This window comes from Haliotis asinina, chromosome 16 (genome assembly GCF_037392515.1).
Source record: "Haliotis asinina isolate JCU_RB_2024 chromosome 16, JCU_Hal_asi_v2, whole genome shotgun sequence".
Taxonomy (NCBI): domain Eukaryota; kingdom Metazoa; phylum Mollusca; class Gastropoda; order Lepetellida; family Haliotidae; genus Haliotis; species Haliotis asinina.
Window position 1 is genome coordinate 14,780,101 of NC_090295.1, and position 20,848 is coordinate 14,800,948.

Below are 20,848 nucleotides of genomic sequence, written 5' to 3' on the forward strand. Positions count from 1 at the left end.
AAGGAGGTTTTAGTTGTATGTAAGTGTAGAGAGGAAACAGTGATTGAGACATGTAGGATATGTAGCCTTAGCAATGGATATGATGTCAATGGATAATATAACGTATGGCAACCAAGGCTTCCCACAACAGACATCCTGCTGACTCCGAACAATGTTCTCAAGCTACCCTGTTTGATCTGCAGATTATATTCAATGAATATTCATTTAGGGAACGATAAAATAATAAAAGGTAAGCCACGACATCTGCTTAACCTTTGCTAGAACAGTAAGTGGCCATTTACGTACCATTACCATTCAGATCCTTTATATTCTCCATGTAAGACATCTTTAACATTTGAACCGTCTCTGTTCAATGTTGCATCAAAAGAGAATGGAACAATGGTTACTTTGAAAAGAACCGCGGAACACAGGAGGAAGAATTGATATTGGTACGTTTTGCTTTTGTTCATTATGCCTGTCCAAACAGGTTGAAAATGAAATTCTTTTTGTATCCATATGTCCAATGACTTCCTTGTTCATGGATTGTAAATGAAATCTGATTCATTTCCCCCTTGCAACTGATGTAACTCTCATTAATAATCTTTCAGTGTTTATCAAGGAACAAGTCAATCCCGACTGAATTATTGAAATGGTGATAATTTAACACCATACAAGCATCCGTAAAACGTTCAGTGAACATTTTGTGAGTGGGACTGGGGCCTTAATACTGAAATAGAATGGTCTGATCTGAACCTTTATCTTGCAATATGAAATAATGCCTGAATATAAACGTGAATGAGATGTCACTTACCTGGCACGCCAGCTGAAGAACTAATGTCGGGTATTGTTCATGGGAGTATTAATAAGGTTGCTATTTTTGTTATTCAACGGGAAGTTAATCCAAATGTTTGTGTGAAAACATCTCCGAGGCATTTGTTCTCAACCCCCAACCACTCAGCCTCTGACTTGCCATTATCATCACAAATTTCACTTGAAATGTAGGGAACTATCCACCCACAATCAATATAAATAGATTTCCCACATATCTGGAAAAGGTAACATGTCAGTTTTCCTGGAACACATAAAAAAGTCACGCAATCTTTTTCTGAAATACGATCTGCAATAGGTCAATGTGGATGTACAGAATGCTCTTAATGTGTCCAGTGATGGCTCAGAATAACGGCATCATCAATGGGTGGCTGACCTCCAGGCTCTCCTGTTATTTTCACGCCACCCTTTGGGGAAAACTAAAGCATTTGCCCCATAGCTTGCTCGAGGACGTGTCAACACTCATGCCAAAGAAACAGCAAATATTTTGCCCTGAGCTGTAACATGAGTGACCTGAAATCGTGCCTTTCTGATGCAAATCGGCACGACATACTCAACAGAAGCCTTCGGGGGAGTCTTGAATCAGCAGAGAAGATTAATCACCAATGTCACCGAAACAAAATTCGTCACTTCCGAACTGGATCCACGAGACCTGTGATGCCATTTAAGAGAATACGATGGTGCGAGAGAATTTGAATTAAGAACTACTTAATAAAAATATGCACTAAACAGCAAGGAAGGGATTTTGATGAGATTTGAATTATGATTCGATCACATGAGGTGAACGGTTTCTTGACTTCATCAGGCGTTAAACTCTTCAATAATAGACTGTAAAAAATTTACTCTCCCGAGGCGAAGCATCATCAGCAATCAAGTACTGACAGGGAACTTCCCAAGAATGCGCTAAAAGCTCATTTGCGACAGTTGTTGCTGAAAATACCGAACGAACGGAGGTAATAAAATGCAATTTTATCACCCAAATTGAGCCTGCTCAGGGTGAAACGATCTCCTAGACGGCAAAAAGGTATGAGTACAAGAACTAGGTTTCAATTAGACCCCCTGTGAAGACCGCCAAGAGTGCACAGATCATCCTGATAAGTAAAAGAGTAATAAGCATTTTATCAGCTTTCTGTTTTATCCAGAGGCTCCATGTCACTTTTATTCTATATCTAAGCGCTCTCTGGTTACACTGAAGTCCCATCACTTGGCTAGTTGGTTACACTCGAAGACAATGGCCTTGATAAATGTGTGCACTGCATGTCCCCGTGTTTATGTTACGAAGAAGGTTGTAGAGAAAATGAGGAATCGTTAATGACAGCTATACGTGATATGATGATGACTATAGCTGACGTGACCCGTGAAGGATCCGTGGTAGAATAGGCCTTCAGCAACCCATGCTTGCCATAAAAGGCGACTATGCTTGTCGTAAGAGGCGACTAACGGGATCGGGTGGTCAGGCTTGCTGACTTGGGTGACATCGCAGATCGATGCTAATGTTGATGTTCACTGGATTGTCTGGTCCAGCCTCGACAATTTACAGACCGCCGCCATATAGCTTGAATATTGCTGTGTGCGGCGTAAAACTAAACTCACTCACTCACTAAAACTGACGTATACGGAACGTTCTGGGAGCAAAGGAATATACCATTTGTAATCAATGATGTATTCAGGATATTTGATCAGTTTCGACTGCGTGAGTGAGATGTGTTTAACGCTGCAATGAAGGGTATTAAGACCTTTCAGCTGATCTGGGGAAACGTCAATAGCATAGAGTACGATACAAAGTCAAGAATAATATCGGAAAACCTGGATCAGATCATTAGGAGTACAACGAACAATATCAATAAGTTACGTGTCATACACCGAAACGACAAGTAATACGAGGAAACAGCGAATGATATCAGAAAACCATGGATCCTCTAACTTCACAGAAGAATTACAAAACAAGGAGAGGAAATTCAAGAGAAGAGATGACCCTCGACGAGGAAAAGCTCTAAATTTAGCATAAAAAGTTACTACTGATTTTTCCCATGTCTTACATGCCCCTCTGACCGTAGGTGTAATGCGCCAACGTGCAAATTCATGCGTTATAAAGTTTCTTTTGAGCCATTATCAATTTCTCTGTTGGATAACCGTCAATGTTCTCCATTGTCGTGCTTTTTATATGTATATGAAATTAAGATAATGGTTTTATGTATTTATTTCATATACACGTATTTATGCACCCCCAGGTGTAAGACAAATTCCCTCACGGGCAATGAAGAATTCCAGCAACATCGCGGCAAGAGACACCAGGAATGTACCATGTGGGGACTCAAACTCAGGTCTTCGTTGTGACGAACTTTAACCACTGGGGTACTCCCCGCCTCCAACTTCGTCTTAAACTCAGGCGCCCACGTTTCGTTCATAATGTATTACCATTATAAAGGTTAGGTGTTCACTACCTACATTTGTCGCGTCTCGTGATGCATTTGAACTTTGTCAACGTGGCGCAAGAGAGCATCACCGTCACCAGGAAGAAAAACAAACCTGCTGCTGTAAGAATATGTCTGAAAAAGATGCTGACTTCACGTACGTGTCGAGTTAATAACTCATGAGGCCCGATGGTGCGTTTTCATTCTTATGTGGGGCGATGGAGTAGCCTAGTGGTTTAAAACGTATGCTCGTCACAACGAAGACCCGGGCTCGATTCAGGTTAAGTCCATTTTCGGGGATACTCTCAAAGGCGGCGTAAAAGTAAACTCACACACCCACTATGTTGTTAAGCTAATAAAAAAACCCACCAACTTCTACAGCCCTTGTTAAATGAAACTTGGGTTTCATCCGGATGAAAACAGACGATCTGACCAGGATTACCAGCACTATTTGAAAACGTATGATCGCTGGTATGCGTTCATGTTCTTGCATTCACGCATTCTGAATATGCGTTGCTTTTTGCAAAAACAGAAGCGACTATAGTCATAATAAGAAATTATATAGAAAATATACACCATCCGTGAAGTGGTTTTACATAAAGCCAGAGAAATCTCTCGGTTCTCTAGATTCAGGGAGAATAATAAACGGGCCCTTGGCGACCTGTTGATTCAGATCTGTTTCAAGATTCACAGATGCGACTGACTGCTCCATCACTTAGAAGAAATAGAGATGTTCCGATTAGACTGACGTCCGGACAAACGAGGTTCAAAATAAGAGCTTTTACTGCAGTTAACCCAAAGGTGCTCGCCCGGGCTACTTCCTGAATCAGCAGATCCAAGCCATTACGTAGAAGAAATGATTAGCACACAAGAAGTTAGCTTATTATTACCCAGGATAACCCAAGCTGCATATGAATCGCTGGAGGGTAAATAACCACACGCCTTATTCCACCGCCTACCCATTTTACTGCTGGGTGAACAAATGCAATTTCGAACAAACTCACTTGCCTAAGATGAGACCACATGCATCACATGTACTTCGTTGTGGGACAGGACTGAAGTCCTAGAAACACTCAAGGGCAAGCTACCAAACACAGTCACCGAACCATGGACTCTCCGGAGAGTACAGCGCTGCTCATTTGTGACCTGAACTCTCTATATAGGACCACACACCATTACCAAATAGGTTCACGAATAATGACGTCCAGACTTAGGAACTTTCAGTGAAGGACACCCATGAACAGTCAGAACGTCTATTAAATTATCATACCTGAATTAGCATTGGTAGCTGCGATGAGTTCTGACGTTCTGTATTTGACACGACAAGAATAACGGTCCTAATAACCTTAACTAACATTGACATCAATTAGTATCAAACCCAGTAATACGGAAATCGAATGTATTAACACGCCACTGTTATTTGTATATATGCAGTTGGCAAGAAAGGTTTCCGGTGGGAGTCAACGAGCACTGTGGCGAATGTTTACACATCGGGTATTACGCACGCAAATGGTCATTGCGAACTTTTTAACAAAACTGACAACGTTGACCCCACTAGCCCACATTTTCCCGATCATATTTTTGATGTGAGAAGTGAAACCTACATTCAGTATTGATGGGTGGTGATCAATGCATCTGAGCTTCAGAAAGTCACTTGACAGAGTCCGCTTTATTAGAAGTGGCAGAAGTTGTGAAGACAACCGACAACCGTGACCATCTTTTGAATAATCCAAATCCTCGAGACGTGGTTACGTATCTTCAAGCACCTACCACAATCAGAAGCCGTCACTGTCATGTATTAACCATGGCGTGAAGATCTGTTGCCAAGACCTCCGCTTTTATCACCAAGATATCTAATTAAGTGATGACTTGAACACCCAACGTATCTCTGTAGACATTCCTAACATTGATTTTGAACAAGCATTCAATACTCAAGGGTCGCTGAGCAGTACATTCACGGTTCTGATATATGTAGTCTTCAGGCCTTTTTATGAACAAACGGGTCAGGGATCATAAAACCTTTGGAGTTTGTGGATTGTGAACGTGGATATATATCCGTGTTTGTGTGTTCAGTGGACAATAACCCTAAAGAAGCAGGGTTTGTTGTCAGAATATATATAAACAGTTGGTAAGTTACCGTCTTATTGAGTGAGTGAGTTTAGTTTTACGCCGCACTCAACAATATTCCCAGCTATGTGGCATTGGTCTGTAAATAATCAAGTCTGGACCAGATAATCCAGTGATCGAAAGTATCAGCATCGATCTGCGCAATTGGGAACCGATGTTATGTATCAACCAAGTCAGGGAGCCTCACTACCTGATCCCGTTAGTCGCCTCTTACGACAAGCATAGTCGCCCTTTATGGCAAGCATGGGTTGTTGAAGACCTACTTTTCCCCAAATCTTCAGGGGTCGGTTTCATAGATTCTATAGTGGTTACTACCACAAGTCTGTCTTAAAGAATGATTGTTACGACCACCTTACTGTTGAAGTCGCTTTGAGGAACGGATTCCATCAGTCCATATTCGCATATTACCTAATCCTACCAGGCACCCATTGATTGCTGGGATAAGAGAGGTTAATATATATATATAAACAAAAAACAAAACCGCCTTTTCCTGTTGGGTATAGAATACATATTGAAGAAAGTATATGCTAGTTGAAAAACTCAAATTATCAGGAGGAAAAGACCTCCCCGTCTCCATGTAACTAATCCACGCAGTACCATTACTCCCTGCACGTCTGGTTGCACACTTGCACGTCTGGCTGCACACCAACATGTCTGGTTGCAAAAGTGAAAGGATGATTGAGCTATATACAATGTTAGTATTGAAGTCACCAGTGAGATTTGATCTCTTGAGGTCGCTCATGGAAGTGGTATTCATCACCTCCAACACCGTGCCAAAGTCGCCTACAACTGTTCTCTGGACTCCACAGAGCCCATAGTAAATCCAAGGTCTAGACGACGTAAGTGATTTATGTGAAGGGACACTTAATCCTTGTGTAACTGGGATAAGCATTAGCTGTTCCGTTGATTAACAGCATTTGTCATCACAGACATGTAGAGTGGCGTTTCATATCCCTCAATTAAACTTGCGACGGTTGTAAACTGCTTCCAGCAAGTGCATCTTACTTTAAGGGAAAGCTTGGGATCTACCTTAACCAGACGTGTATGAGAGCAGGAGGAATTTGGTATATCTGTCACATAGTCTGGACATCAGCCTGCATCACACATCATACCAGAGAAGCAACACAATAATTACTGTATTGCACGTACAAGAACAATAGGTATAAATGAACCATCCGGTTTTCGAATGTACACTTTGAGTATTATTCTGACAGTATCAGCTTTGGGTATTTACATTTAATAACTTTTTAACTACAGTTAGCATGTTCTTTCTACGAGGATTTTAAGAGTGTCAAACGTGTTCAACAATGAAAGCTTCAGCAAAGTTTCCACATTTGGTATTATGATTCTCCATGCAGTTATTTCTTTTGAACGATATATAAAGTTTCTAGTTTTTTTTCAACTTGAAATTTGACTTGGTTTTGCTCTTGTTTGCTAAAAAAACTTTGATGGGATGCTATTCACCTTTTCGAGTAGACAGCCACTATCCCTATTTTATAATGAATCACATTCACAGTCGTGATTTCCTTTTTCGACTCGATATGAAAGATCACTATCCAGGATGATGACTACCACAAAAAGTTCACTTGAATAATTATGTTAACAATGAGAAGGTACTGTATTATTCTCCTTCCCTGAAAGAAACAAGGGATTACAGGGTCGAAGTCTTCATAAGACATAAGTTGCTCATGGAAATGGTTCCCTAATACATTAACGGCGGCAACGTGTGATCATTTTATTCCGTGATGTATTTCAAACCATTACATTTAAATAAGATAACTGCCTCATTCATATCGTACGAGTTGAAATATAAAATTGATTACTTTATGAGATCTGAGTATGAGATTTTAAGTTTGGCACTATTAGTGAGTCATACATTTTGCAAATCTTTTAATCTTTCAGGTTTTATGGCGCCATAATTACATCACATTATTACCATATTTGTAGAAATTAACATTTCGTTTTATATATAGCTACTTTCGTGGTTTAAGGAAGGCATATTGCACAATAAAGTAAATATGTTCTATGAAGTTGCTGTCACACTGAAGATAGAAACAGGTTTATACCGCTTTAATTCTGGTGATTTATGTTTGATGGAGTTAGGAGTTAATCAAGTTTCATTGAAGAGTTTTCGCAATGAATTACATTTATTCATAAATCATCCTGTGGACCATTTCCTGCTGGAGTTATAGATCCGTGTTTTCATTATCTCCGTAATGACACAATTGACTTAAAGTTTACTTCTCCTGTGTTTTTGTCGGAATCATACTTTTCGTGTTCATGTACAATCGTCACAAAACCGGAAACGTACAATGAAGTATGTTTTAGCAGACGTGTGTCATGATCTTGAATCGGGTTTGGTCGATTTATGTCATAATCACAGATTTCGTTGATGATGTCAATATATTCTACACATTTTGGACATTCTTGCTACCGTTGCCCGGAAAGACACCTTAAATGAACCAGTTGGCAGCACATGCTGTAAATACATGGCATTGCCATTTCCAACCACTTCTGAGGCACGGTAATCGTAGAAGATGCATGGGATAGCCTACACGTCTTTGTAAAGGGATACTTTTCAAATAATTAGACCAAATCAATGAACGTACAACGACATTTCTCTGTCTTAGGCTGGAACACGTTTTAGGGGGTAATCACTTGTCAAGATCAGTGTTAATCTGATACTTGCAGTTTCTTTACTCATTCCGCGTGTATACCATTTAATAGCATTTCGTTTGCAGTTACAGGAGAGTACGTATTCCTAGACCGATGATCAGTGGTCATGCTAATGACATGCCATTAGATAAAATGAAGTCCATACGTTTCTCGAGTACCATTCCTGCCAAGAAAAATAACAACTTACTCCTTGACGGGTAGTAATTGGTGATGTTAAACACATGTTGTCTAAGAGTACAACATATCATTGGATAAATGACGTTCAAATGTTTCTCGAGTAACATTTTTACAAGGATAAAAACACAGAAAGAAACACCCAAAACTATTTCTAGACCGGTAGTAAATGGTCGTTATGGAGGTTATCTGAGTGTAAAATGTTTCTCAAGTGTTCACCAAACGTTAAATTTCATGAATAACATTTTACCAGGACAGGCAACGTTTCTTATTTGGGATCTAACTTAATACGAACAACATACTGACCAATGAAAAACCTAGAAAAACAATTAACAACCAACAAACACCATGACAAATTGTCACTTTTTGTGTAAAAAAACCCACGTATTTTGCCAAATAAAATTACAATTCAAAACGAGCGTGTTTTCACATGTTATTGCCAAAGTAAGAAAGAGCGTCTTTCTAAAAGGCGGTGGAGATACCACACAATGTGCCTATCCGTGAATGGTTGTCCCAATTGCTTTGCTGAAGTATGGTGGTTGACCTCGTCCTAATGTTAAACCGTTATCGTGATGCTAAACATGGTGCTGCCTAAACGTGCCCACATTACCTTATTAATACCGTTTCTTTGTATACCGTCTTCGCGATTACAAAGGGTCTTCCAGTAGTTACCATTGAGACAGAAAATCACCTTCACCAGGTTCTGAAACGAATTTGCTTAAACGAGTATTTCCATGCCAAGCTTTATGATTGTGATAGCAATATCGGATTCGACACCCGGAAGTCTATTGTTAGAGCACGATGAAAACTGCCCGGTCAATACGCCTATTAATGGACACTCGTGTCACACCATAATCACCCGTTAAATCTCGATTACAAGGTGGCCATACTCTTTGAAGTACATCATTGTAGGGTGGCTTATTTTATGTTTCGCGATGACATTGTCATGCCGCCAAGTGGTGTGGGTACTATCTCGGTGTGTCTGAACGGCTTTTCGTAATGTATGGTAATACTCTTCGTTATAATCAGGTCATGTTGCAATATATCGCTTTGTGTCCTATCGTGGCGTTCCGTGAACGTGATAAAGGTTCGGTGTTAGGATACTGCTGGGCAGGTATAAACGGTTTAAGATCATGTCAAGTTAAAAGCAGAACCCACAGAGTGTTTGTTGGTGACGTCTTGTTAATCCAATAGCGCGGGTTTGGATTTAATTGTCTAGAATAACGAACGGGTTAGAAAGACAACATCATGAATATAGTTCATTGAACCACTTACGTCTGGACTAACAGACGTTTTAACAAAATTGAGTTTGCAGCTAAGTCACGAGTCTGTGGACAGGCCAGAATCCAAAGATCCTGATGTTTCTCTGTTCCTTAGCGCCAGAAACTCTAAACGTCTGCGGATAACTATTAACTTTCAGAGCAAAATTCCAGCTTCGATCGTCTTTGGTATTTACATATTTCAATTAATGAGGTTTGATCGAGGAATTTTCTTTCAATGGAATTCAGAGCATCTTTGATGGGTCGTTGAAAAGCATTCTTTGATTACGTTAACGGGAGTCAAGGTCACAATAAAGCGTGTTGAGAAAAGTGACCTATTGAGCTACTATGACCAAATGATGACCGTCGAAATTCATATTTCGACTGGTACCCAGCTTGTTTTTCGGGTGAACCCTTGACACACAATGTGTTTCAGGTACATCCACTTTTTCACGTCCATCTGGTGTCATAAAAAATTGACAGTAACTAATAAACGTGTCCTTCAGAATCGAACAATAAACAAATATTGTATGTTTGGAAAGAGTGTTAATTTTATTTCGTCCTACATTTGGCGGCATGTGGTCCTCTTCACAAATCAGTTGAATTTAAGCAATGCTGAGCACGGATAGTCCTTGGATGGGTGACGGTGTTGCGAAGCTTGATTCCTGAGAGTTTGTTGGACTTCAATCCTGCCCCACAGCGATGGCCGTGTGATGCACGTGGGCTCACCTTACTCAGGCAGGTAAGTTTGTTCCAGACTGACTGTTCATCCAACAGTAAAAGTGGTGCCCGGTTGGGGTATGGGTTATGTGACTATTAAACTTCTAGCGCCACACCGGCAGCTTCGTAATAATAATCATATTGTTTGGGCGCTTGAGCATGCATTATGCGTGGAGATATGAGCATGATAAATGAACTATTAATATTAGTCGTAGTATTTATCTTTCACGTGGTTCTTTACATCTTTGATATGGTGTTAAACGAACCCCACTCTCTGATCCGAATGGAGAACCCTTGGTAAGCGCTGTATCATATTTAGTCATAAGTGCCTATATCTGCCACTTCCTATTGCCTCGAGGATCATGAAGGAAAATATTGACATCATCACTACACTTCATTCCAATCCTTCGGGATAAGATGTTTATTTGATCAATGAAATGATCATAGCCTGATTGATCACCCTGGTTGCTCAGAGCGGGGGCTCAGATCCCGATAATCGCCCAAGCATGCTTCATAGGACGAAATTGCAGAACATATTGCTTTTTGGGTTTCATCATACACGAAAACCGCTCAGATGACGTCAGTGCTCTTTTGTATAGATTGATGTAGAATGCCTAAATGACCAGTCCATGGTATGGCTATATACATGGTATTAACAGATTTACTAGAATTTATTAGCATAAAAATACTTTCAACATTCACACGAATGCAACAATTTCAAATTTGGAGCATGTGCTTGTTTATCTTTACAGGAACGGTTTGGTAGCCTAGTGGTTAAAGCGTTCGCTCGTCGCGCCGAAGACCCGGGTTCGATTTATCACATGGGTACAGTATGTGAAACCCATTTCTGGTGTCTCCCGCCGTGATATTGCTGGGATATTGCGAAACGCGGCGTAGGACACAAATCACTCACCCACTATCAATCGCGATGATCCCAAGTTTTCGCGAAAAGGTGAACGTGTCTTTCCGCACCAGTTGCACCTGTCATAAACACATGCAAAGGTTCGTCAATTGTTCCCACAAAAGAATTCGGGAACCTGTGGAACAAAAAAATAAATAGGGAATTGCATCAGACATAAATTTGTCATTTTTGTGTCTGGCGGTATTCTGCACAATGAATGGCGGTATTCTGCACAGTGAATGGCGGTATTCTGCACAGTGAATGGCGGTATTCTGCACAATGAATGGCGGTATTCTGCACAGTGAATGGCGGTATTCTGCACAGTGAATGGTGGTATTCTGCACAGTGAATGGTGGTATTCTGCACAGTGAATGGCGGTATTCTGCACAATGAATGGCGGTATTCTGCACAGTGAATGGCGGTATTCTGCACAGTGAATGGTGGTATTCTGCACAGTGAATGGCGGTATCCTGCACCGGTCACTGTTCCATGCACCTGTTCCATGTGTTTAGATGCATGTTGTTTTTCACTAATATGTTAGATATGTTATGGCTACGGATTGTAAACAGACACGTACAACAAAAATTCCATAATTCTAAATATTTTCCACAGAAAGCAGTTTAATCTTTTTTCCGACGTTATCACAAGCAGACGCAAATGAACCATGTCAAATTGTGATAGTACCAGGTGATTCTGCCCAAGTGGTGAAACAGAGGCCGGATGTTACTGTCTAAGTGTTAATTACATGAACACACGCACAACAATGATTAAAAACTGAACCAGCTCCGCATTAAAAACGGGGTTTCTTGCCATCGGAAGAATTCATGGAAGAAATTTTCATTTCCCTACAGTGAAAATTGTCATATATTATCGTATTTATGCAAACACCAGTGAAGTATCCACAATAAAAGCAAACAGTTTTATGAATTGCTAGATGTAGTGTTCACATTGTCGATTTGTGTGAATTTTTACAATTTTCTTATTTCTACAACAAAATAAATATATAAAAAAATCGAAGAATTCTGATCGACGAGGGCAATGATCAACGTTTATCGTACTCCACTTTGACGACTGTCATCGTTATTGGACATTATTCGTAAACTACATGATTTACACATCACTTCTCGTGAAACTAATCAACATTTTCCAAAGCTTTTCACGAATTACTCCTTTCCGCAACGTCCATCAATGTGCTTTGAAATATACTTTCTGCCAAACAGCGCAACGAAAAGGAAACAAACAGTTCAAAGAAATTCAATTGGGTATTACCAATACACATTCTTCTTCTGGAATAATAGGATTTTCTTGAAATAAAAATGTGTTTGCTAATGGGCTTCGTTTCGGCGCAGTAAGTCCTGAGGGTCTACAAAAGGCAAATCCGTCATCTTTTCATACAGAACTTTCACGTATCTTCAGTGAGCTCGTCTTGCAAATATTATAGATTTGATGGGAAAGAATCTGCGGTATCGCTGACATTTAGAGTCACATTTCATTCCAATAAGATATTTTGAGCTGATCGAAACTGCACACGTTGCTAATTCTGTTTATGGTATTTTTCAGTGTTTGCACTTCGTCTGTCGACTTTAACAAAACAGAAGGGTTTCAACATCTTGAATTCCATGAGGCACCAATACGTAAGTGAGTGAGTGAGTGAGTGAGTGTGGGCTTATACCGCGTTTTCATCAGCAATCAATTAATGTAACAGCAGGGTCACCAGAAGTGGGTTCCATATATTGTACCTTTGTAATAATCGAACCAGGTATTTTGCGTGAAGAACGAATTCTTTGACTAGTAGGCTAACCCATCACTCCCCGGTGCGAGAACAAATCATGTTTGTCACTCCTTGGTTGTAGTGAGTGAGTTTAGTCTTACGCCACACTCATCATTATTCCAGCTATATGGCGGTGGTCTGTAAATAATCATGTGTGGACCAGACATTCCAGTGATCAACAGCATGAGCATCGATCAACGCAACTGGAATACGATGACATGTGTCAACTAAGTCAGCGAACCTGATCACCCGATCCCGTTAGTCCCTTCTTACGGCATGCATGTGTTATTGACGGCCAATTCTAACCCGGATCTGTAGTATTGCTGCAGACTGACTGTTTCGCAGAACTATAATAATAAGAATATCAATGCCGCGCCGTACCCAGATAACACAAAGCACACGATCTGATCATTATTAGTCCGGATATCCGAAGCTGCCTCTTATGCGCCAGAAGATTAATACTCTCACGACCGGGTACCCATTTTGTGCTGGGTGAAATTAGGCAATTTTGAACATACTCATCTGCACAAGGTGCGTTTAATTGTGGGGCAGGACTAGAAACTCTCAGGAGTCGAGCTGTCACACACGGTCATCCACCCAAGGACTCTCCGCCCTCAACGTTCAACTTCATCTTCTTGTGATCTGAGCTCTATGCAGAGGAATACACACCACCACTATCTAGCGACATGTACAGCTGAATAACCTTTAATGGAATGCATTATCAAGAAAAGTCATTGGAACAGTCATTTTCTTTAGAGGGATATTCGAAACAAGAGTTGTTTGTCTGCTACTGTAATGTCAGGCTACTTGTGAATGTGGTCTTTGGAAAATTGAACACCAGGAATTTGGATTTCCATATAAAACAGCTTTTTCTCAAGACATATATTTTATCCTGAAAATTGTGATGGACACAATTGGTTTGGTTTTATTTCGGCAGATGTAGAAACTCATACTGAAAACCGGGACGGAAACCGAAATTATTCATCCAATACCATGCAGTTCTTCATGACAACGACGTACGTTTTGAGTTTCAGCTGTGTTTTGAAATCTGCGTTACCAATAAAACTATGTTCTTGTGTTCGCGTTTAATATCAGTGTGTTGTGAATTAAGTCAACGTTCTTTATAACATAATTATGACGAGAGGTTTCTCTTAGATTCTCACTGAGTTTTCACATATGAGTGTCAAAGTATGAGTCAACAGTATGTGATTATAAACTGGGAAAAAAATCAGAGATGACGTGAAAGCACAAGTGATCATTTATTTTTTCCAAGGTTTATTCCCAGGCTTGTGAGGAGACCTGGAACAAATATAGGAAAAATTGTCCTTTCATGTGATCCCTTACTATTTTCACTCAGTATATACAGAAACATCACATGCAGTAGAGAAGGTGTCATCCATAAAACATCTTGCTAGCCTTAGTACTTATAATCTTTTGAAGAAAGGAAAGATGATTCCAAGATTGGAGTTCCTGTTTTCCACGATTCTACAGAAGAGGAAACAAAGTACACAAAAAAGTAAAATCTGTTTAAAATACCAAAGCCCAAGCATATGTATGGGACGGTTACACATGCTTATCATATTTATGAACACCTGGTGTCATCACTGATTTTCAGGACCCGTGAAGATCCGGGTTAGAGTTGGTCTTTAGTAACCCATGCTTGTCGTAGAAGGCGACCAACGGGATCGAGTGGTAATACTCGTTGACATGGTTGACACATGTCATCGTATTCCAATTGCGTATAACGATGTTCATGACTTTGATCACTGGATTGTCTGGTCCATACATGACTATTGATAGACCACCGCCATTAGCTGGAATACCGCGGCGTAAACCTCACTCACTGACTGTCAGTGGCTTTTCGTTATGGTTTTCACCGCAGTAGTATCTGTTTCTACGGATAATCGAGACTGGTTATTCTGAGTCATTGACGTTTTCTATTTATCGTCACACAGTATAAGTACCTTAACATTTTTGCGGCCACAGTGAGTTAATATAATCCTATGCTAATATAATGCTATGATCATGTAACAATTGTGCTCATGCATGAATATGCTTCGGACAATGAACTTTATGTATTTTCGAACTCTCTTTACAAGTAATCCATTCGTATTATTTTCATCGCTTTTTGTTTTACGCCCTACTGAATCTGTTTCAGGCTAATTGTTCTCTGGCGTCGATTTACTGAATTCACGTTCAATGTAAAATGCGTTTTGAATTCACGTTCAATGCATACTGTGACTAAAGACTTCTCCCTCAGGAAGTCTGGTATCCGTTGATGACAATACGGTGTATTGTATCTGATATACTAACTTCACCCAGTACACAAACACAACACTTTCGTGATGATAAAGAGGTCCTTGAGCTTGTTCTTATCGATTTTCACGTGAGATTGGTGTATCACGATAGAGAACAGCTAAGAAAGCCAGGTTATGTTTTCAGCGTACGGAGGCTTCGGTAAGGACTCCTTCTTCAGCTAATGTTACATGACGTTGGACATTCGACAGAGGTTGGTAGCTGGATGTGGAACTACCGTGTGTTTACTGTCGTGTTTACAAGTACTTCGGTCACGATCCGATAAAAAGTGTATATTGATCGAAGCATACTTTCTTAACAACAGAGGTTTTCATGGACGACAGTAAAACGGTCTTTACACTCAAATACCCATCTTGGAAACCTTTAATGGAAGCATTTAGCTTAACTGCTGGACTTAAAAGAGATCTTCTTTTGAGGATGTTTGGAAAATGAAAAGAACCCAACAGTATGTTTAAGTGTCTTCACTTAAAAACATACATCCGACTTTTAAGTTTGATACAATACCTTTGGTGCGTTCCTCTACTAGCGTTTGGGAATGTACATTAACAGCAAAAAGAACGAAACTTATTTCACGGACATGCTTTCCAATGCAAAGCAGCCACGTTTCGACATCTTCACAAATCGTATGAACGAGTAGTCTGAGTAGATTACGTAACAATATCACTGTGTCATGGACGTTCATGAATGCCGTTATTTGTAAAATAAACAATACCAACATTATTTCGAGGATGTCAAGTAAATCTAATTTAGCTAAATGCATGGTTCACTGCCTGTAACCTGTATAATTAGCTCCGGTATTTATTCAAATTTGATGTGAACATCAGTGCACAATGAACATGTTACAAGTTGAGCTTATTTGCCATCATGATACAAGTTGTATTAACTTGACACATCGGGGCTGGAAACGATAGGTTTCATATTTTGCTAATGAGATGATGGTGATCATGTTAATGAAGATGATGACGTGGTGGTGACGATGATGATGACGACACGAGAACGACGACGACGACGACGACGATGATGATGATGACGTGGTGGTGACGATGATGATGACGACACGAGAACGACGACGACGACGACGACGATGACGATGACGATGTGGTGGTGGTGGTGGTAGTGGTGGTAGTGGTGGTGGTACTGTCGATGATGATGGTGGTGGTGCTGCTGCTGGTGATGATGGTGGTGGTGGTGGTGTTGATGCTGATGCTGGTGGTGGTGGTGGTGCTATTGCTGCTACTGATAATGATGATGGGGGTGGTCGTAACTGTCCAGCACACAGTACACACAGAGAATCCCAACAAACCGCCAGTTGTCATGTGCCTTATGCCAGAGGTAAGTTTGCAATTATAATATCTCTAATTGTGATTCATAAGAGGGTCTTCTGACAAAGACATACTGTCCCAGACGATGCTGAATGCCACTGAGATGGCCTTATCACTCATTTGAAAGTCCAGTCCTCTGTCCACGAGAAAACGGTCTGGCTCGTGCATATCGATTTCATGGGGACAACTTTTGAATTGATACGACAATAGACGAAAATGAATCTAGTTGACATTGCAGCCACTATGTTCAAGGATTGACTGTTTTCTATTGAAATGAGCAAGTCATATTTCCTTTTTTTGCTGTTTTCCTCCAACAAACATTTGGAATTATTAGTTCACAGTTGCAATTGTTTTGGCATCCTTATCCCGTCCCCGGACAAGTGAATATTATCTTCGGGTAATTACGTTTCGTTACTTGCTTATTCGTGGAACAGTCAGTGAGAAAAACTAAAATAAATTGAATTTGTTTATCACCTCAAACAATCGATTGCAATGCCGTAGGTCTTCATTGGATCGCATTGGGATAACACGCCTCAAAAGAAAGTTTCAAACATTACTCACCGAAGAAGCGAAACTGTTCGAATCAACGGATCATTTGCTTCAGGAGAGCTGACATCCTCGCGTCTGCAGCTGTCCTTCCGGTCCGACAACGTTGTCGTCTGGTGGCAAAAAGAAGCGGGAATTAAGAAGATTCATCCATATCTTCCTGTTATCAGTCAAGGGCATATAACTATTTCACTTATTTCTACGTCGCCAGTATTTGACAGGCTGTCACGGATAAGAATATACTCATCTTTAGACAGCAGAAGTCGATGTGTAAACGTCTGGCGCTGTTAGTGTGTCTCGACAAATTGACAGCAAATAAAAGAAGTTCTTGGTTCTTATTAACCAAGCAGTAATTTCGTCACACGATGAAAAGTAATCACCGAGAGGATGGCCAACTGGCCAACATTAAGTGAGAATATAGTGAGTAATTTGAGACTAATGCTTAAACTCATCAATTATTCCAGTGGGTGGTTTAAACCAATTCGTTTCATTTCACGCTACATTGGCATTACCAAAACAGGTCGACATTTCTTGCAGTCATAACCTGGCCTATGTGGTAAGCGACGTAAACGGTTAACACTTTCGCGTTAAAAAAATTAGCGAACATAAACACGCCTGATATGCCACTGAATAGAAGGCACTAGGTTTTAGTAAGGATACCTCCAGAGATTGCCTATTGACGGCTAAGGATAAATACCCAGGGACTCAGATCACACACATATTTCAACAGAAGTTGTTCAAAATCATTGGACGAGACGACCTACTTGATACATCTTTGTGAAATGTTCAAGGTAATTGCAAAAGAGTAATTGGGAACCACGCTGAAAAGGCCATCTCCTCCCTTCTGTATGGTTCCTACTGGCACTTTTAGAACATGTAGGAACAAATTCCTATAAATACCCTGGTATGCGTCACAAATCCTTTACTTGGTGTTTTCAAACCGTAGAACAATTTCCCTATCGGAGCTGCGAAATCCTTCAAATCCCTGACGGAATCCCTCCGATGGGCAATGAATAATGTACGAAACGTCTGAGATGGTGGAGACGCAGATTAATGTTTAAATTGATTTGGGAATGGTAAGTTAATATACGTCGAAGTTTGACATTTTTATCAACTCGTGGGAACAAATGTTATGCGACTTAGTGTCGATGTAATCAACGTTTACGCCGCGACGCTTCCTAGTGTGTCAATGCAATATGTTTTAAAATGACACTGCAGAAGATACCCAGGTTCCTTTTGACTCACTGACCCTTTTGTTATGTGCATTATTCATCGTATGGTATTTAATAATGGTATTGCCTTCCTGCCACCTATTGCCCGAATGCGTTGTTCTGGATCGAATTGTGATACGGTATTGTGGTCGACAACAGAACCCCTCTAGATGATGCTAGTTGAAATGGAATGGAAACAAACCAAGTTACATATTTATTGACGTTGGACAGATCAACAATATCCGACCATATTGGTTAAGGCTTCTTGAGCAATATATAATGCGTGTGCACGAACACTCAATTTGAAATCACCAAATATTCCTTTGTCCAACGGTTTCATCTAATCGTTCCTTTTGTGAGTCTTCCGTTTGATATTTAACTTGAGTGTGGATACTGGGTGTGTTAATTTAAAAATGAGGTCAGTACCTTTTTACCGAAAGATCACGTGCCTCAGCATATCCGTATCAGATACTAGGATCACGAGTAAGTGAGTGAGTGAATGACTATGGTTTCATGCAAGGTCAAGCAATGTTCCTGCAACATCGCCGTGGACACCAGAAATGGGCTTCATGCACTGTGCCCATGTGGGAAATCAAACCCGGGTCTTGGGCAAGCGAATGATTTAACTACTAGACTACCCTAACATAACGCCTTGTGATGGTAACAATGGACTAATTCAGCACGACTATTTCACCACTACAAAATAACTAGCCCGTTAAATCATTCAAATTTTCAGCGATATTATATTACTCTTGTGGTTAACATTCTCGACAAGAAACCATCATCCCAATCAGCTATTGCAGTTGTGTAATGTAACCTGTTGCAAAAGAAAACATTTATTCACAACTTTCGAAACATGTTAAGATGTATTTAAATGTACATTAAATCACGTATACTTGATCGATATGTAGACACCGATAATGTGTCTCCCGGGATGACAATACGATTAATGACACGTCGAATCCCTCAGATACGAGGCATTAGAGTCACACGTTGAAAATGGGAACATTTGTTTTCGAACCTTGACCTATAAGCTGCCGAATGTGTTTCGAGGTAGTGACTGATAGAACTTCGTCACAGAAATCGAAGTAAAATCGCACAGTACTAATTTGCCGTCGTTTGTAATTAGGTCAAAGAATTTGAAAACATGGACCTTTTGAACCTGTCATGCTCAGCTGTAGCAGAGAGCATTAGTACATTCAGATCTCATTTTGCACTGCTGACATGATATTGCCGCAAGTTTCCATCGTTGTTGATAACATTGCCTATCGTTCATGCAGTTTCTGGATGCCGAGAATGACCTTGCCGCGTTAGATCTTGTCTAACTCACTAAGCATATTTGCATCCTTAACATGAGTGAGTGATTTGCGGTTTAGCCGTATTGCAGCAATAGGAGGGGAGGGGTCGCCAGAAATGGGCTTCACACATTATATCCAAGTGAATAGTCGAACCCAGCTCAAGATGATGAGAGAGAGCCTAAATCACTAGGCTACCCCTCCGCCCCCGCATTTGTTGAGTGTTCCGGAGACTTGTGGCCGTAGAGACCAATACCGCTCTGATACTCGCTCTCATAAGTTTGTCAGCACAAATACCTACGGCTTACACAAAAGGAAAATGCTCGTGGTCGTTCCCCCCATGAGAAAGATCTAACCTAGCCATGTTGCCGTGGATACCGATCCCCAATTCCCTCTGATAGTCGCTCTGATAATTTCCAAATTTGTCAGCACTAATACCTACGGCTTTCACTAAAGTAGAAATGCTCTAAAACCTACATCTCTTGTGTCATTTTGCAGAAGGTTCAGGGTTGGCTGTCGCTTCCATTTATAGAACACAGCACATACAAGAACGGGTTTGTAAGTAAATGTTGATGGCGTTTCTGGTAACGTCATGTGACCTCCATATCGATGATGCTGGATATCCGAAACTCCGTTCTTCCAAAGTTGTTTCTCAATGAGGCTTTTGGAAAAGGTCATTGTCTTGGGAACGCCGTTATGTGTGTCCGCTTAGGTGTGTGAGGCTGAACAAAGGTTTTGCGATAAGAAGGTACAGAGTCTGTCTTGAGGCATTGGGAAGTGTGGAATAGCATTTTGAACTTGATTCTGGCCCAATCGACTCGTTTGAGGAGAGACATAGGTGAAATACTTAACACTCCAAGACGGCGCTCAGTTCCCCAAACGTTAAAGCGAGGTCCTTTGCAGTTGTAAGCACCACGGCCAGACATAACCTGCTGATTTTACGAAGAGGGGTGGGAGACTGAGTGAGTATGGTACTTAGCAATATTCCAGGAATATCACGGCGGAGGATACCAGAAATGGGCTTCACACATTGTACCTATTTGGGGAATCGTGAGAACTTTAACTACTTGGCTACCCCTCCATGATGTTTACGAAGAAACATCAACACCATCTTAACACAGAATTACTTGATCCCCAGTTTTTCAGGCGGTTGAGACCGACCAGTCTCTGATGTTGACGTTTGTGGAACTATTCGACGATCCACGATTATTTAGTCTGTTTTGTTCAGGATGTTTTGTGATGGATCCACAGCCCTCATGTCTTTGCGAGGATTACAGATCAAAACATAATAATATCTTTGAGATCATCC

At 40.6% G+C, this 20,848-nt stretch overlaps 1 protein-coding gene across 2 annotated transcripts in view; it reads right to left on the bottom strand.

Moving 5' to 3' along the window:
- The window catches only part of LOC137268111 (cholecystokinin receptor type A-like), a 114,499-nt gene that overhangs the window by 59,403 nt on the left and 34,248 nt on the right, over positions 1-20,848 (bottom strand). For both annotated transcript variants that reach the window (XM_067802633.1, XM_067802632.1), the window contains exon 2: positions 17,049-17,146. The gene's annotated coding sequence lies outside the window, so the exon portion shown is untranslated. The remainder of the gene's footprint in view (positions 1-17,048; positions 17,147-20,848) is intronic.